We start from the raw sequence: 14,343 nt of genomic DNA on the forward strand, positions 1-14,343 counted from the left end.
TTTGAATTGTTCCATTTGTCTGGCCGTCCAGGGGTCTTTCCACCCTGGGGAACACCAGGATCAAATGAAGGCGAGGGGAGAGGTACGGCACCTTCGTCAAGTGAGGACAGCTGGGAGAGAAGAAGCCAGAAAACTGAACCAGCCTGGCCAGCTGCTTTCCCAGCCTCACAGCTTTTAGGCAGGAGCATTTGTATTCATTTTCTATGTATACACTGACTCCCTTCCTAACCTGTGTGTACACCCCCTGGAAGAAAAACTTCCTGACCCTCACACTCAGGTACCTCAGTTTGAAGATCCAGCTTTATGCTCTCAAAGTCCAGGCATTGTTATATTAAAGCAAAAACAACTGACAGAAACTTCTCTTTTTTTATTATTTTAATTTTATTTTATTCATTTTTAATTAGGTAATATGTTCAACTGGTATAAAACTAAACATTGACCTTAAAAAAAAAAGAAGTATTGACCTCATCAGGGCACATATAAGAATCAACCAACAAATGCACAAATAAGTGGAAAACAAGTCGATGTTTCTCTCTCTCTTTCTCTTCCTCTCTCTCTAAAAAAAAAGGTATTAAAGTGTATACAATGAACCTCCACTCTCCCTCTCCTGCCTATCAGCCTTCAGTTCTCTCCAGGCAATGAACAGGAAGGTTTCTAGTGTAATTTGCTAAGATAATCTATGCATATTTATGCAACTATGAATAGATTTTCTTTTCTTCCTCCTCTTTCATAATTGTCAGTGTACTGCACACATTGCTTTGCATCTTACTTTTGTGTTATTGTTTTGTTTAGAAATTACATTGGAGATTTTTTAAAATTTCATCATATAAAGAATACCTTCATTGTTTGTTGGATTGAAGAATATTCTATTGAATGTTATAATTTTTTTTTTTTTTTTTTCTGAAGCTGGAAACGGGGAGAGACAGTCAGACAGACTCCCGCATGCGCCCGACTGGGATCCACCCGGCACGCCCACCAGGGGCGACGCTCTGCCCACCAGGGGGCGATGCTCTGCCCCTCCGGGGCGTCGCTCTGCCGCGACCAGAGCCACTCCAGCGCTTGGGGCAGAGGCCAAGGAGCCATCCCCAGCACCCGGGCCATCTTTGCTCCAATGGAGCCTTGGCTGCGGGAGGGGAAGAGAGAGACAGAGAGGAAGGAGGGGGTGGGGGGTGGAGAAGCAAATGGGTGCTTCTCCTATGTGCCCTGGCCGGGAATCGAACCCGGGTCCCCCGCACGCCAGGCCAACGCTCTACCATTGAGCCAACTGGCCAGGGCCTGAATGTTATAATTTTCTTAAACAGGCTTATACTGATGGCCTTTTAGGTTGTTTCCAATTTTTTCCATTTAAATAACACTGATAAATATAGTGTGTGTGTGTGTGTGTGTGTGTGTGTGTGTGTGTGTGTGTAATTTTGCATATGTGTGACTAATATTTATTGTGAACCTTCTAAAAGTGGGATGGACGTCTGGGAAAAAGGCCTGTGTTTGTATTATTTTGATTAGACATTGGTATATTGCTCATCTCCAAGGAGGATGTACCAATTTAATCTGCCACCAGCTAGGTATGAGAGTGCCTAGATGAGTTATCCGTAACGTCTAAAGTTATTACTGCCTAGCAAATCACCCAAAATTTAGTGGCTTCAAACAATAATCTCTTTTCATCTCTCATTGCTTCCGTGTGTCCCAATGAGGGGTGACATGGCTCGGTTGATCTGCTGTGGGGTCTCACAGGAGGTTACATTCACACAGTGGCTGGAACTGATATCATTTTAAAGACCTCAGGTGTCTGATGAAGGACTGGAAAGAGTTGAATATCCAGGGAATGAAAGTACTGGGACCACTCAGGTGTTTCTTTCTATCCTTTCGTGGTCTACTCCAACGTGGAGGCAGCTAGGTAGCCAGACTTGCATGGAGGAAGAAGCAAGAGAGGTGCCCAGGGCACATGATTTAAGGAGGCACCATTTAAAGGCTGACCCTGCACTTGCACAACCCTGAGAGTGAGTGCTTTCTCACATTCTGCGCCAATCTCCCCTGGGTCCCGGCCCTGCTGGTATGTCACACAGCATCTCCTTCCCACAGCACTCCTCGAGCATAGTCAGAAGCCTGCCCTGCAGCAAGGGGAGGGAGCATCGAGGAGGGCATTGCAGCTCGACGGGAACAGTGTCAGGCACGCTGTGCAGAGAGCTGGGACCTTTCCAATATGATGAGTGAAACAGGGCTTTCTACTTATTTTTTTTAATAAAATTCATTCTGAACATAACTGACTAGTACTTGTAAATCTACATTTCTCTTATTAGGCATGAGGCAAGTACCTTTTGAGTGTTTGCTTCTTCTTTGGCTGTCTTTATCGCCTATGCCCATTTTTCTATTGGTTAAATCAGTGTTTGTGGAGATGAAGGAGAAAGAGAAAGCAAATTAGTCTTTTGTCTGTGATATGAGTTATAAATATTTTTTTCAGTTTATTGTTCACCTTTTGATTACTTGTCATGGCTTTTCCATTGGAAAAATAATTTTATATTCTTCTTTTCCAAGTGAGAGAAGGGGAGGCAGAGAGACAGGATCCCACATGCGCCCTTACTGGAATCCACCTGGCAACCCCTATCTGAAGTTAATGCTCTGTCCCATCTGGGACCGTGCTTGCAACTGAGCTATTTTTAGCACCTGAGGTGGAAGCTCCAGGGAGGCATCCTCAGCATCTGGGAGCCAATACACTTGAACTGATAGAGCCATGGCAGCAGGAGAGAAAGAGATGGAGAGAGAGAAGAAGGAGGGGCAGGGGTGGGAAAGCAGATGGTCACTTCTCCTGTGTGCCCTGGCCAGGATGGAACCTGGGACCTCCACAGGCCAGGTCAGTGCTCTACACTGAGCCAACCAGCCAGGGCTAGAAAAATAATTATTTTTGTATAAATTTGTCTTTTAGTCTTCTGGATTCTTTTTCTTTTTTTTCTGGTCATGCTTGGAAAAGCCTTTCTCACCCTAAAATTGTAAAAGTTTTCTTGTGTTTTCTTCCACTGTGTGTGTGGGGGGGGGGGAGGGTGTTTGATTTGTTTTTTACAATTTTTCCTTTGATGCATTTAGTATTTTTACTTTAAGAGATGAGATATAGATTTAAATATCCTTTTTCCAGTCACTATCCAGTTAACTTGAAACATCACTTACATCTTATCAAATTTCTAAGGTCTATACACCTTCTTCTGACCCACCCATTCACGTGGACCTGATGTGATGCTTCCATGCTGGTTTAAGTATGTGGCCATGTAATGTATTTCAGGACCTGGTAGGGCTACTGATCTTTATCATCCTCATCATTTTCTGGGATATTGTTTTTAGCTTATTTTTCCATGAAAACAAGTAAGTTAATTGCATGGTGATCTTCCCAGTCATGAAGTGAAGTTAGGATGAGTGAGCCTCACGGGTTGGGAGCATTCTCTACACAAAAAAGACAGAAGTGGGAGTTAACCTGGCCTCTGAGAAAGAAGGCTGGTACTCAGAGGAGCAACTTTCCACTTCCAATCTGCAAACTGTTCTGTAGATCCAAGCCACAGTGATACTTGAACAGAAATGACCCAAAGCGGTGAAGATTAATGAGGGAGGGGAACCCCATTCTTTATAAGATCATTTTCCTGTTTTAATAATTTTAGTATGCCAAATCTTTCAGGGAAATTGAATCTTTCCTTAGTAATTAGGAATCTTGCATAATTTCTGATTGTTCTTCTGTGGTACTGTTCAGGTATAATTTGCTAAAAAGCAAATTTTCCCTAAAAGCATGGTAAGGGAGTGGTAGGTAGGATTTACCATTAGAGGTTTTATTCACAAATACTATGTTAGTCTTTCTATGTTTTTCAACAAACCAATGAATCTAATGAAACTCTCCTAGAACCACCTTTTTGTTACTTTTCCATCTCAGTTCCAGGATGGTAGACACTCACATTTCTATGTTCTGACTGAAACACAACAATATTGAAAGCATAGGACTTGGCTCTTACTGAAACTCTTCTACTGAAGAGTTCAAAGACATTTTGCTATTGTTCCTGCTCCATTCTCCTGGGATGCTGGGAGATCCTGCAGCCTTCTGAGGTACATACTTGTAAAATGCCTTTGGGTTTGCAGAGCTTTTGCTATTATTATTTAATAATGGTCTCAGGATTTCAGGATTTCTATCAAGGGAAGAACCAAAGCTCAAAAGTTTGAGTGGGCCTGACCTGCGGTGGCGCAGTGGGTAAAAGTGTCGACCTGGAACACTGAGGTCGCTGGTTCGAAACCCCGGGCTTTCCTGGTCAAAGCACATATGGGAGTTGATGCTTTCTGCTCCTCCTCCCCTTCTCTCTCTCTCTCAAAAAAAATTTGAGTGAAGCATGACTAAAAAGCCAACAAAAATGAAAAATGTGAGAGCCCTATACTGAATTGTGGCTCCAAAAAGATATAGCTACGTCCTAACCCCTGTACTTGTCATGTGACCTTATTTAGAAATAGGGGGTTTTTAAAGTTTTTTCTTACTTTGTTTTATTTTTAGAGAGAGCAAGGAAGAAGGGAGAGAGGGGGAAGCATCAACTTGTTTCACTTAGTTGTGCCATTGATTGCTTCTCAGATGTGCCCTGAGCGAGGTTCAAACTGGTGACCTCTGGGGTTGAGCCAGCACCCTGGGGGTGGAGCCCTGACTGGGGCTCAAACTGGCAACCTCAAGGTCAAGCCTGCACACTTGGGATCAAGCTTGTGACCCCAAAATTGAGCTGGTGACCTTGAGATTGGCGACCCAGGGCTCAAGCCCATGACCCTTGGATGGAACAAGTGACTCCAGAGCTCCAGGACAATGCTCTATCCACTGTGCCACTGACCAGGGCAAAAAAAAAGTTTGTTTTTGTTGTGGGTTTTTTTTGTTTTGTTTTGTTTTGACAGAGACAGAGAGAGAGTCAGAGAGAAGGACAGATAGGGACAGACAGACAAGAAGGGAGAGAGATGAGAAGTATCAGTTCTTCGTTGTAGCTCTTTTCAGAGTTCTTCACAACAGTTGTTCTTTACAACAGTTGTTCATTGATTGATTTGTCATATGTGCCTTGACCATGGGACTACAGCAGAGCTAATGACCCCTTGCTCAAGCCAGCGACCATGACCCCACACTTAAGCCAGATGAGCCCACGCTCAAGCTGGCAACCTTGAGGTTTCCAACCTGGGTCCTCCGCGTCCTGGTCCAACACTCTATCCACTGTGCCACCTCCTGGTCAGGGGAATAAAGTTATTTTTAAATTGAGATATCATTTACATACAACATTATGTACATTTCATTTGTACAATGTGTTGATTTAATACATTTATGTATTGCCATAGGATTACCACCGTAACTTTAGCTAACACCTCTATCCCATCACATAATTATCATTTCTTTTTTGTGGTGAGAACACTCAAGATCTAGTCTTCTAGCAATTTTGAAATATATAATACAGTGTGTTGACTACTGGAAAATAAGGTCATTGCAGATGTAACTAAGTTAAGGTTCTCAAGATGAGCTCACTCTGCATTTAGAGTGGGTCCTACATTTATGACTGGTTTGCTTACAAAAGCAAAGTGAGGGAGACTGGATACGGAAACACAGAAGATGAGTGAAGGTGAAGGCAGAGGTTGGAGTGGTGTTTACAGTCCAATCTTTACAGTGCTAAAGATTGTCAGTCAGAGACCAAAAACTAGGAAACAAGCATGAAATGAACTCTCTTTCCAAGCCTCCAGAAGGAGCTAGCCAGGCGGACACCTTTGTTTCAGTGTCTAGTCCATAGAACTAAGTAACAATACGTTTCTGTCATTTAAACCACCCAGATAGTAGTAATTTTTTATTGACAAAAAAACAAACAAACAACAAACATATATATATATAGATATACACACACACACATATATACACATACACACACATACATACATACACACATAACAGGCACAGAAAACTAATACAAACTCTTCCCATCAAGAGAGGCTGAGTTGAACAGTTTTGCTCGAGTCCAGGAAAACCACCAGCTAGAAGAAATAGTACTTCAGCAGCCCCCCATTGCCTCGCTCCCCTGTTCTCTCCTGAGTCCTGTGCCCGGTACCCAACCTGCACTGCCTCCTCAGATTCCTCCTTTGTGAGTAATCCTCCTCCAAGTTCCAAAAGCATCCTCATCGCTTTCTCAAATAGTCTCCTGTGCCAAGACCCCCACCAGCTTACAACAGCTTACAAACTTGTTCATGGTTTGTAAGCATGGTTGAGACCAATAATGTGGGGTGTTACCCTCTCAGGAATAGTCTTATTTTTAAAACAATTGGATGGGCTTTACCACAAAGAAATCCTCGGTACTGAGGGAGTCTCTGGAACTGGCATGTGGGTGTGGTAGATGGCTGGGCAGGGGCTCTTCTCCCGTCCTCAAACTGCGCTGCCTTCTGTCCCCGGGTGTCCCCAAGACCCTGGTTCTGCGGCTCCATTAGAACAGGGAAGGACCCCACCATCTCCATCAGAGAGCTGCCCTTCCCAGGCCCAGCAGCTTGCATTGAGCAGGCGCCGGGTGGACCAAGGCTCATTGTCCTGGAGGCTTATGGGCAAGTGTGGAGAACGTGCTTTGAAGGAAGGGAGACTTTCCATGAGGGTCATGTGAAGGCAGAACTGGCTGTGTAATTTTCAGGACCTCAGTGCTAATGGAAATGTGGGACCCTTGTTCAAAGTTATTAAGAATTTCCTGACAGTGACAGTGGACCATTAAACCATGCCAGGAACCTTCACAACGTGGGCTCTGTGCCACCACACAAACCACATGCCCATGAAACTAGCTCTGTGTGGGGGTCACCAGAAGCTTTGACTCATAAGTGGGGCTCTGTTAACCTGGGTCAGTGACTGTCCACTTGTGAGCACGAGCTCATTCCAGAAATCTAGGCACAAAGAGAAGCTGCCACCATGTAAAATGCAGGCTGGGGTGATGTCACAGTTGTTCAGATGGGTTTGTGTAGGAAAAAAGGTAAAAGAAAAAAATGATCAGATTTTTGAAATCCACCCCCCCCCCCCCAGGAAGTCTCCTTGTGACCAGGGAAGCTCTTATTTTTGGAACTCAAAGCCATCTTGCTTCTGCAGGTGCCGAAGCTCAATGACTTTGTGTAAGCAAAGGAGTAAGAGGTTTGGGGTGGACGTTTGAGATGAGAGCGGTTTGGATGCTGATGCTGAGGGAGCTTATGAGGACAGGGTCCAAAGGGAAAGACTTGGGGTAGAACAGTGAAATTCTGTGTGTGGGTGATGTGACCCCCCCACCTCCATGCCCCACCCCAACACCACCCCCACCCTTCAACCCAGCAAATCTTTAGTAAAGGAACGGCTCTTTAGGAATCTGTGAGGTGAGCTTCCTTGGAGGGGTGAAGTGTTTAGTTAAGGGTAAGAGCACCCAGCTCAGTGTCTGGTAGCCTTGTCAAAATGGAGAGGAGGAAAGTTTCCGCAGAACTGACTGAAACTAAGGGGTAGTTGGGCTAAGAAGCCTCAGGAAAATCATGATAAAAATTGTTCTGCCTTTTCAGTTAGTCCCTTTGCTTGGAAAAATCATGAGAAAAAAATTTAAAAGGCAGTCTGGTTAGAAGGGTTCCAGCTACTGAGGAGAGGAGGGTGTACAGGACTGAAGGTGGTTTAGCTCTGGAGGCCAGAGGAGCCTGAGAGGAGTGTGGAAGCCTCAGGCTCCTTCTTGGCTGATAGCACCTGCAGAAGCTAGATGGCTTTGAGTTCCAAAAATAAGAGCTTCCCTGGTCACAAGGAGACTTCCTGGGGGGGGGGGATTTCAAATATCCGATCATTTTTTTCTTTTACCTTTTTCCCTACACAAACTCATCTGAACAACTGTGACATCACCCCAGCCTGCATTTTACATGGTGGCAGCTTCTCTTTGTGCCTAGATTTTGGAATGAGCTCGTGCTCACAAGTGGACAGTCACTGACCCAGGTTAACAGAGCCCTCACTTATGAGTCAAAGCTTCTGGTGACCCCACACCCCCTGACAGTCTCCTGGCTGAAGTCCTGCAATCTGTATTTCTCCTGCCTGAATTGCTTTGGGCTTTAACTCTAACCAGACTCAAAATTACCCTGTTACATTCCTTCTGGCTCCCAGATATTTTGCTGATGAGATAACTTCCTTATTCTTCTAGTCAATAAGCACTAGGGATTGACATTTTAGTACACAATACTGTGTAGATCTGTAGTTGACGGGATGTGAGTATGTCTGGTTGAACTCACCTGTGGTCAAAGTGGTCTGAAGCCAAAGTGCACCTTATGGTTACTGCCAGTTCCAGGAAGGAACACAGCATATTTTCTCTTTCCCTTGTACATATAAAGAAGTTTTTATTTGTCCTAAGTGAATGTTCAACAATGTCTCACCTAAATAGGTTCTACAGATGAGATACCTCGAGATACAATGTGTTCCCTAATATCCCTGAAAATGTTCCCACTGATGTTCAAGTTCTGTAAACTACACTGGTGTGAATGAAGGGGGTTGGGGAATGTGGATGCTGTTTGGCATTTTTGTGTAGGGTGGGGAGAGGTATTTTCAGTTACCTGCATTCAGTTACCTCTATTCCAACTCGCCACTCCTCCCTCACCTCCTACCAGGTAACTGAAAGGTGGCTCTGAGGCCACCTTTCTGAGAAACACCACCGCTTCTTATCACTCTTTCAATGGGAAGCCGTAGCTGAATTCAGATCTAGGGAGACTCCCAGGCACAGTACACTTGCACAGGACAAAGAAGAAATAAGAAATTCTGTCCCAGCTGGTGGCTCCACCTTCAGTTCTCTCTTTTTTTTTTTTTTTTTTCATTTTTCTGAAGCTGGAAACAGGGAGAGACAGTCAGACAGACTCCCGCATGCGCCCGACCGGGATCCACCCGGCACGCCCACCAGGGGCCACGCTCTGCCCACCAGGGGGCGATGCTCTGCCCATCCTGGGCGTCACCATGTTGTGACCAGAGCCACTCTAGCGCCTGAGGCAGAGGCCACAGAGCCATCCCCAGCGCCCGGGCCATCTTTGCTCCAATGGAGCCTTGGCTGCGGGAGGGGAAGAGAGAGACAGAGAGGAAAGCGCCGCGGAGGGGTGGAGAAGCAAATGGGCGCTTCTCCTGTGTGCCCTGGCCGGGAATCGAACCTGGGTCCTCCGCACGCTAGGCCGATGCTCTACCGCTGAGCCAACCGGCCACCTTCAGTTCTCAGGCATAGAATTAACTCAGGTATGCAATTCTCTGCAGCAATCACTTCAAATCTACTCTATATGTATATCTTGGTCTCTGCTTATGGAACTGTTTGTATTATAAGGTGACCAATTGTCCTCCTTTAGGGAGGATTGTCCTTTTGTAAGTTCCATCCTCCCTTGAAAAATGTCCTCCTACATGTCCTCCTTTTTGATATTGGAAGACTAATCTGTAAATGTCCGTATTCAATCGATGCAGAGTGGATCCATTGCGTGTGATGTGATGTATTTGCATTTGACATGACAATTCATCAAGGATCAGTACCGTGCGGGGAGATGCGATTATGAGACGCATGCGCTCCGCACGGGAGACCTTGAGAGCACGTGATATACTGAGTGTGCAAATGGCTTTGTGTACTTCTTACTGAAACACAACACAGCACATACAACTCACGATTATTTCTTTCTCAAGTGAATATTCAATTATGGACAGGTAAACACAATTCACATTTTATTAATTTATTATGTATTTAATAATTTCCAAATATGTATAATTTTACTTACAAGTATTTTCCTGAAATTTGAGTTTTAAAGTGGAAATCTAACCTCAAACCATATCTATTAATAATGCATTTTGATTAAATACAATAGTTGCATAAAACAGACCCTTTTTAATTAGAAAATAATAAATACACCCGAATATCACTCCAAATTAGTGGTTTTGTTTGATATTTAGTTTTACTAAGTGAGTACTTTTTTCTTACAATTATTATTAAAAATTAATAGGCATGTAAGCATAATTATAATATAAAATATTAAAAATGTTTTTATTATGCATTTGTCATATTATAGTGTATTATTGTTGCAATGAATAAAATGTTTCTTTTTTTTACAATATTTTTTTCTTCAATTTATTTTTGTCCTTTTCATTGTAAAAAAATTGGTCACCTTAGTATTCATTCAAGCAGGCCTGAAAATATTAATATTGTGAACTCCTAAAATGTCATGTGGTAAAAATTTTTAAATTATTTTTTCTTTATGCCACAAAAATATAGCAATACTTGATTTTAGACCTCTATATTATAAGTTAAGGTTGCATGTAACATTTGATCCCTGAACGGTGTGGGGGATGCTAGTTTAAAGTCATTCTCTTTTTCATCCTTTAACACTTGTTATCTCTCCATTCCAACTCACCCTCCCTCACCTCCTGCCAGGGGGAGCCTGCAGGAGCCAGTGGTCTCATTCCAGTTTTGAAAGGACTGAGTGAGAGTGAGATCATCCTCTTGGGGGTTCTAGCCATCAAGTCAAATGTTTGGGTTTGTTTGTTTGGTAGATGAAAAAGCCCAAGTTGGCTGTCTCCCTGTCTATTGTACATACCACTGTGAGAGCCAAGATCAGGGTCCTCCCAAGAAACAAAAGGAAATGGATAATTCTGTGAGCTAAGAAGCCAACAGTTCTCCATCACCTCCCCCCAAAGCTGTTCAAATTCCAACATGTTCGCTTGTCTAGTCTCCAGAAGTAGCGAGCAAAGGAGCAACAATAGTTATTGCCTCATTTTCATTCATTCATTCATTCATTCATTCATTCATTCCTATAAACATTTTCTGAGCACCTACTATGTGACACTATTCTGAGCCCTGTGGCTATAGCCATGATCAAGATGTTGATATGGAGGTAGAAGTCTCAAGACACTCATAAATCATACCATATAGATTAAAGGCCAACCCTGGAGAGAGATAGAGAGTCTTAGAGCCTTTTGACAAAGATACTATCATCAACTGTTCCTGACCTCCACTCTCCATCCCACAACCATCTTGACAAGTGAATATGGCCAATGGCAGAAAATTCACTTCTCAAATAAGACTGTTCTTTACATCCATGCCAGCTTTGTCTCCTAGAACTACCAAACCACCATGTGCCTTCCCATGATCACCCTGCCAAAGTGAGAAGCAGCTGCCATGTTTCTGTAATTTTTACACTAAACTTAGGGGAAGGGTATGGGAGGAAGTCCCAGACTGAATCTACACTAAAGTGCAGAAATGCTTAGATTCTTCCAGAAATTGTGGGCACAGGGTATGTGTGTACACCAGAAGTCTGTTTGAATGAGACTGTGAAATCCTATTAGGAACTAATTCACCCAGAGACAGGAATAAGGCTGAGGTGACCAACTTGACCCAGTCACCAAGACTGGATCATTCAGAAAGGAGCAACTTGATCAGAGTTCTGGCTACCAAAACAGATTTTTAAAATCCTCTTGTATGTATCTGCATAGAAAAAGGGTGAGGCAAAATGTTGATTTTTTTTTTCTTTCTGGGAGGTAAAATTATGAATTTTTTTTTTAATTAATTTATTTTTTTGGCAGAAAGATTCAGAGAGAGTCAGAGAGAGGGAGAGATAGGGACAGACAGACCAGAAGGGAGAGAGATGAGAAACATCAATTCTTCATTGTAGCTTCTTAGTTGTTCATTGATTGATTTCTTATATGTGCCTTGACCAGGGGGCTACAGCAGAGTGAATGACCTCTTGCTCAAGCCAGTGACCTTGGGTTCAAGCTGGTGAGCCTTGCTCAAACCAGATGAGCCCACACTCAAGCTGGCAACCTCAGGGTCTCAAACTTGGGTCCTCAGCATCCCAGTCTGATGCTCTATCCACTGTGCCACTGCCTGGTCAGGCTATGAATAATTTTAATATATGCTCTACACTTTTCTGTATCTTTAATATTTTCTACAGTGGATGTATAAACCTATTAATAGAATAAAATTTTATTTTGAAAATCATTTAGAAACTTTTCTACAGTGGTTGAATTACCTGTTTCTTTACACTGTAGAGCAAAGTTCCTTTAGTTTCAAAATAAACAGCACTCTGTTAATATTAGCAAATGTGCATTACAGAAAGTGCTATTAATATTAGCAAGGATCTGTTGGTGTAGCAAAAGAAAGTACCTGGCACAAGGCCCATACAGGCACTTTAAAATGCCTTCATGACTTTCCTTTAACAACCAGCAAATCTTCATTAGCATCTGTATAATTTGAAAAAATAAAAGTAACCACCAATAGAAATTTATTTTCCCTAAAACACTGCAAAGGCTCTCTCAGAGGAGGCTAGAGTCAAGGGCATTAGGACAAAATTTCTAGAGTAATTAGGCACTGCTTCTTAATACACACACTTACATTCAACTAAAATTGCTTTTCAGATGTATCGATATAAGAGATTTATAAAACAGATCAAAGACATTCATACACATCAAAATTACTATCTAGACAACTTGGGTTGCAGTTATAGGACTTAAGGAAATAGTAACTCTGAATTATATTTTGTGACCACTGATTATTTAATGCATGGGGTAAGATTTCCAGTAAGCATCTTAATGTCTTCCAAGCTGTGAAGTCCATTTTCCTTAACCCTGTTGGATGGTGGTTACCAGATTTTGTTTCCTTCTAACATGATGGAAATCACACAAATATGCCATTTTCTATTTCATTACTGGATTTAGGGTTATAGGGTGAAAATGTTTACACTAAACTGGTTTTAAGACTGGCTCGCTGGAGATGCACGTTTCCAGATAGGCCCTGGGATGGGGTGGAGTCCCCTTGGAGACCAGAGGCACTGAGGAGTTCAACAAAACAGGATTAGAAGTAAACTTGACTCATCGGCAGTTCATCAACAGTCTTTGATCTGGAAAGTGTTCTTTAATGTAACTGAAGTAAATATTTCAAAATATTTTGAGGGGAGAATTAAAAGGATTGAAATTATTGTCCAAGACTTGTGATTTTTGTGGTCCAGTTCTATTTTCTTCCCTAAACTCTTATTTAGTCTTATATAATGATGGCTCCTTCATAGTTACTACAGACATAACTGATTTAAGTGTGACGCATTGCAGTGACTCTCCTACCTACCCTGGAGTTTGCTCTCATATCAGAAGAAAGATAACTTTAGAGAAAACAAAACTTGGAAAATTTGATTTTTTAGGCTTTTTTTTTTTTTTTTTTTTTGAGTTTTCACCATTTATTTATGACAAATTTCTCATCTGTGATGCTCTCCAATCAGAAGTTCTTTGAGACGATGCTGTAGACCTTGGCCAGTCGGAGAATGGAGTCGTCTGACTCGCCCATCCTGCGAATAGCCCCGCAGATAGCATAGGTTTTAAACTGGCCTTTGAACCTGCCAGTCACTTTGTCAACCTCGGCCACGTTCATCTGGATGGACGCATGGTCCTTGGCGCCGATGATGCGGTTGCTAGCGGAGCATTTCCGCGGCATGTACAGGTCCACGAACTCGCCGGCGTCATTCTGCATGTTGACGGCGCGCCTGATGCCACCACCACGAGGCCGTCCACGGAAAGCTTTTTAGGCTTTTTGATAAAAGATCCTCTACAATGTTTGGGATCCTCTACAATTAACTTTAAATGAGCTCTATGTTGCAGCCTAGCTTATAGTCTGATAATTCACCCAAACATGCTCTTAAAGTCAAACTTCTACTGTTAAACACAACTTTTTTTGTGTGTTTCAGGGGTATTCTCTCTAGAAGCAGAGTTTAGTGTTGAAAAAGCTCAGACTCTGGAACCAGGCAACCTAGGTTTGAATCCCAGCTTCCCTACTTAGTAATTGTGTGACTTTGAACTTAATGTCTCTGCACTTAGGTTTTCCACATATGTGAAGAAATAATGACAGTAGTTAAAGCAATTGGGGTTAAGATTCAAAGAGTTAATATGCATAAACCATAGAGAATAATGCTTAGCATACACTAAATGCCACATAAAAACTTGTCTCTCTCTTTCTACAATATACAAGAAAATAAGAATAACCACTGTTATTATTGTGATCTAAAAGAATGAATATTCTTCTCAAGGTTTCTAATTTATTACCAAACAGAAAACCTGGTATGAGAGAGACTGCAACTGCATATTTTAACATCACAAGAGTACTTGTTCCTTTACAGGTATTTTTCCTTGTGTGTGTGTGGTACATTTTCAAATGTGACAGAGGTGATTCTTTAAAGGGGCATTTCTTAAATCCTCTATATGGAAAAAAGGCTAAAAATGTGTCAGTTTTTCTCAAGACAGTAAAGCAGTGAATGTCAATGTGATTTCAATCTAAACCTTATATAGGAATAGCAGCACTTCCTACAATATTATATCATCTTCCAGTTCATTCCTACATCCTGTTTATCATT

General features: G+C 42.4%; 1 pseudogene; it reads right to left on the reverse strand.

The window, feature by feature from the left end:
* Positions 1–13,167: 13,167 nt before the first annotated feature.
* LOC136404459 (small ribosomal subunit protein eS21 pseudogene) lies at positions 13,168–13,496 on the reverse strand (annotated as a pseudogene).
* Positions 13,497–14,343: the final 847 nt, after the last annotated feature.

The sequence above is a fragment of the Saccopteryx leptura genome, chromosome 4, assembly GCF_036850995.1.
Source record: "Saccopteryx leptura isolate mSacLep1 chromosome 4, mSacLep1_pri_phased_curated, whole genome shotgun sequence".
Classification (NCBI taxonomy): Eukaryota; Metazoa; Chordata; class Mammalia; order Chiroptera; family Emballonuridae; genus Saccopteryx; species Saccopteryx leptura.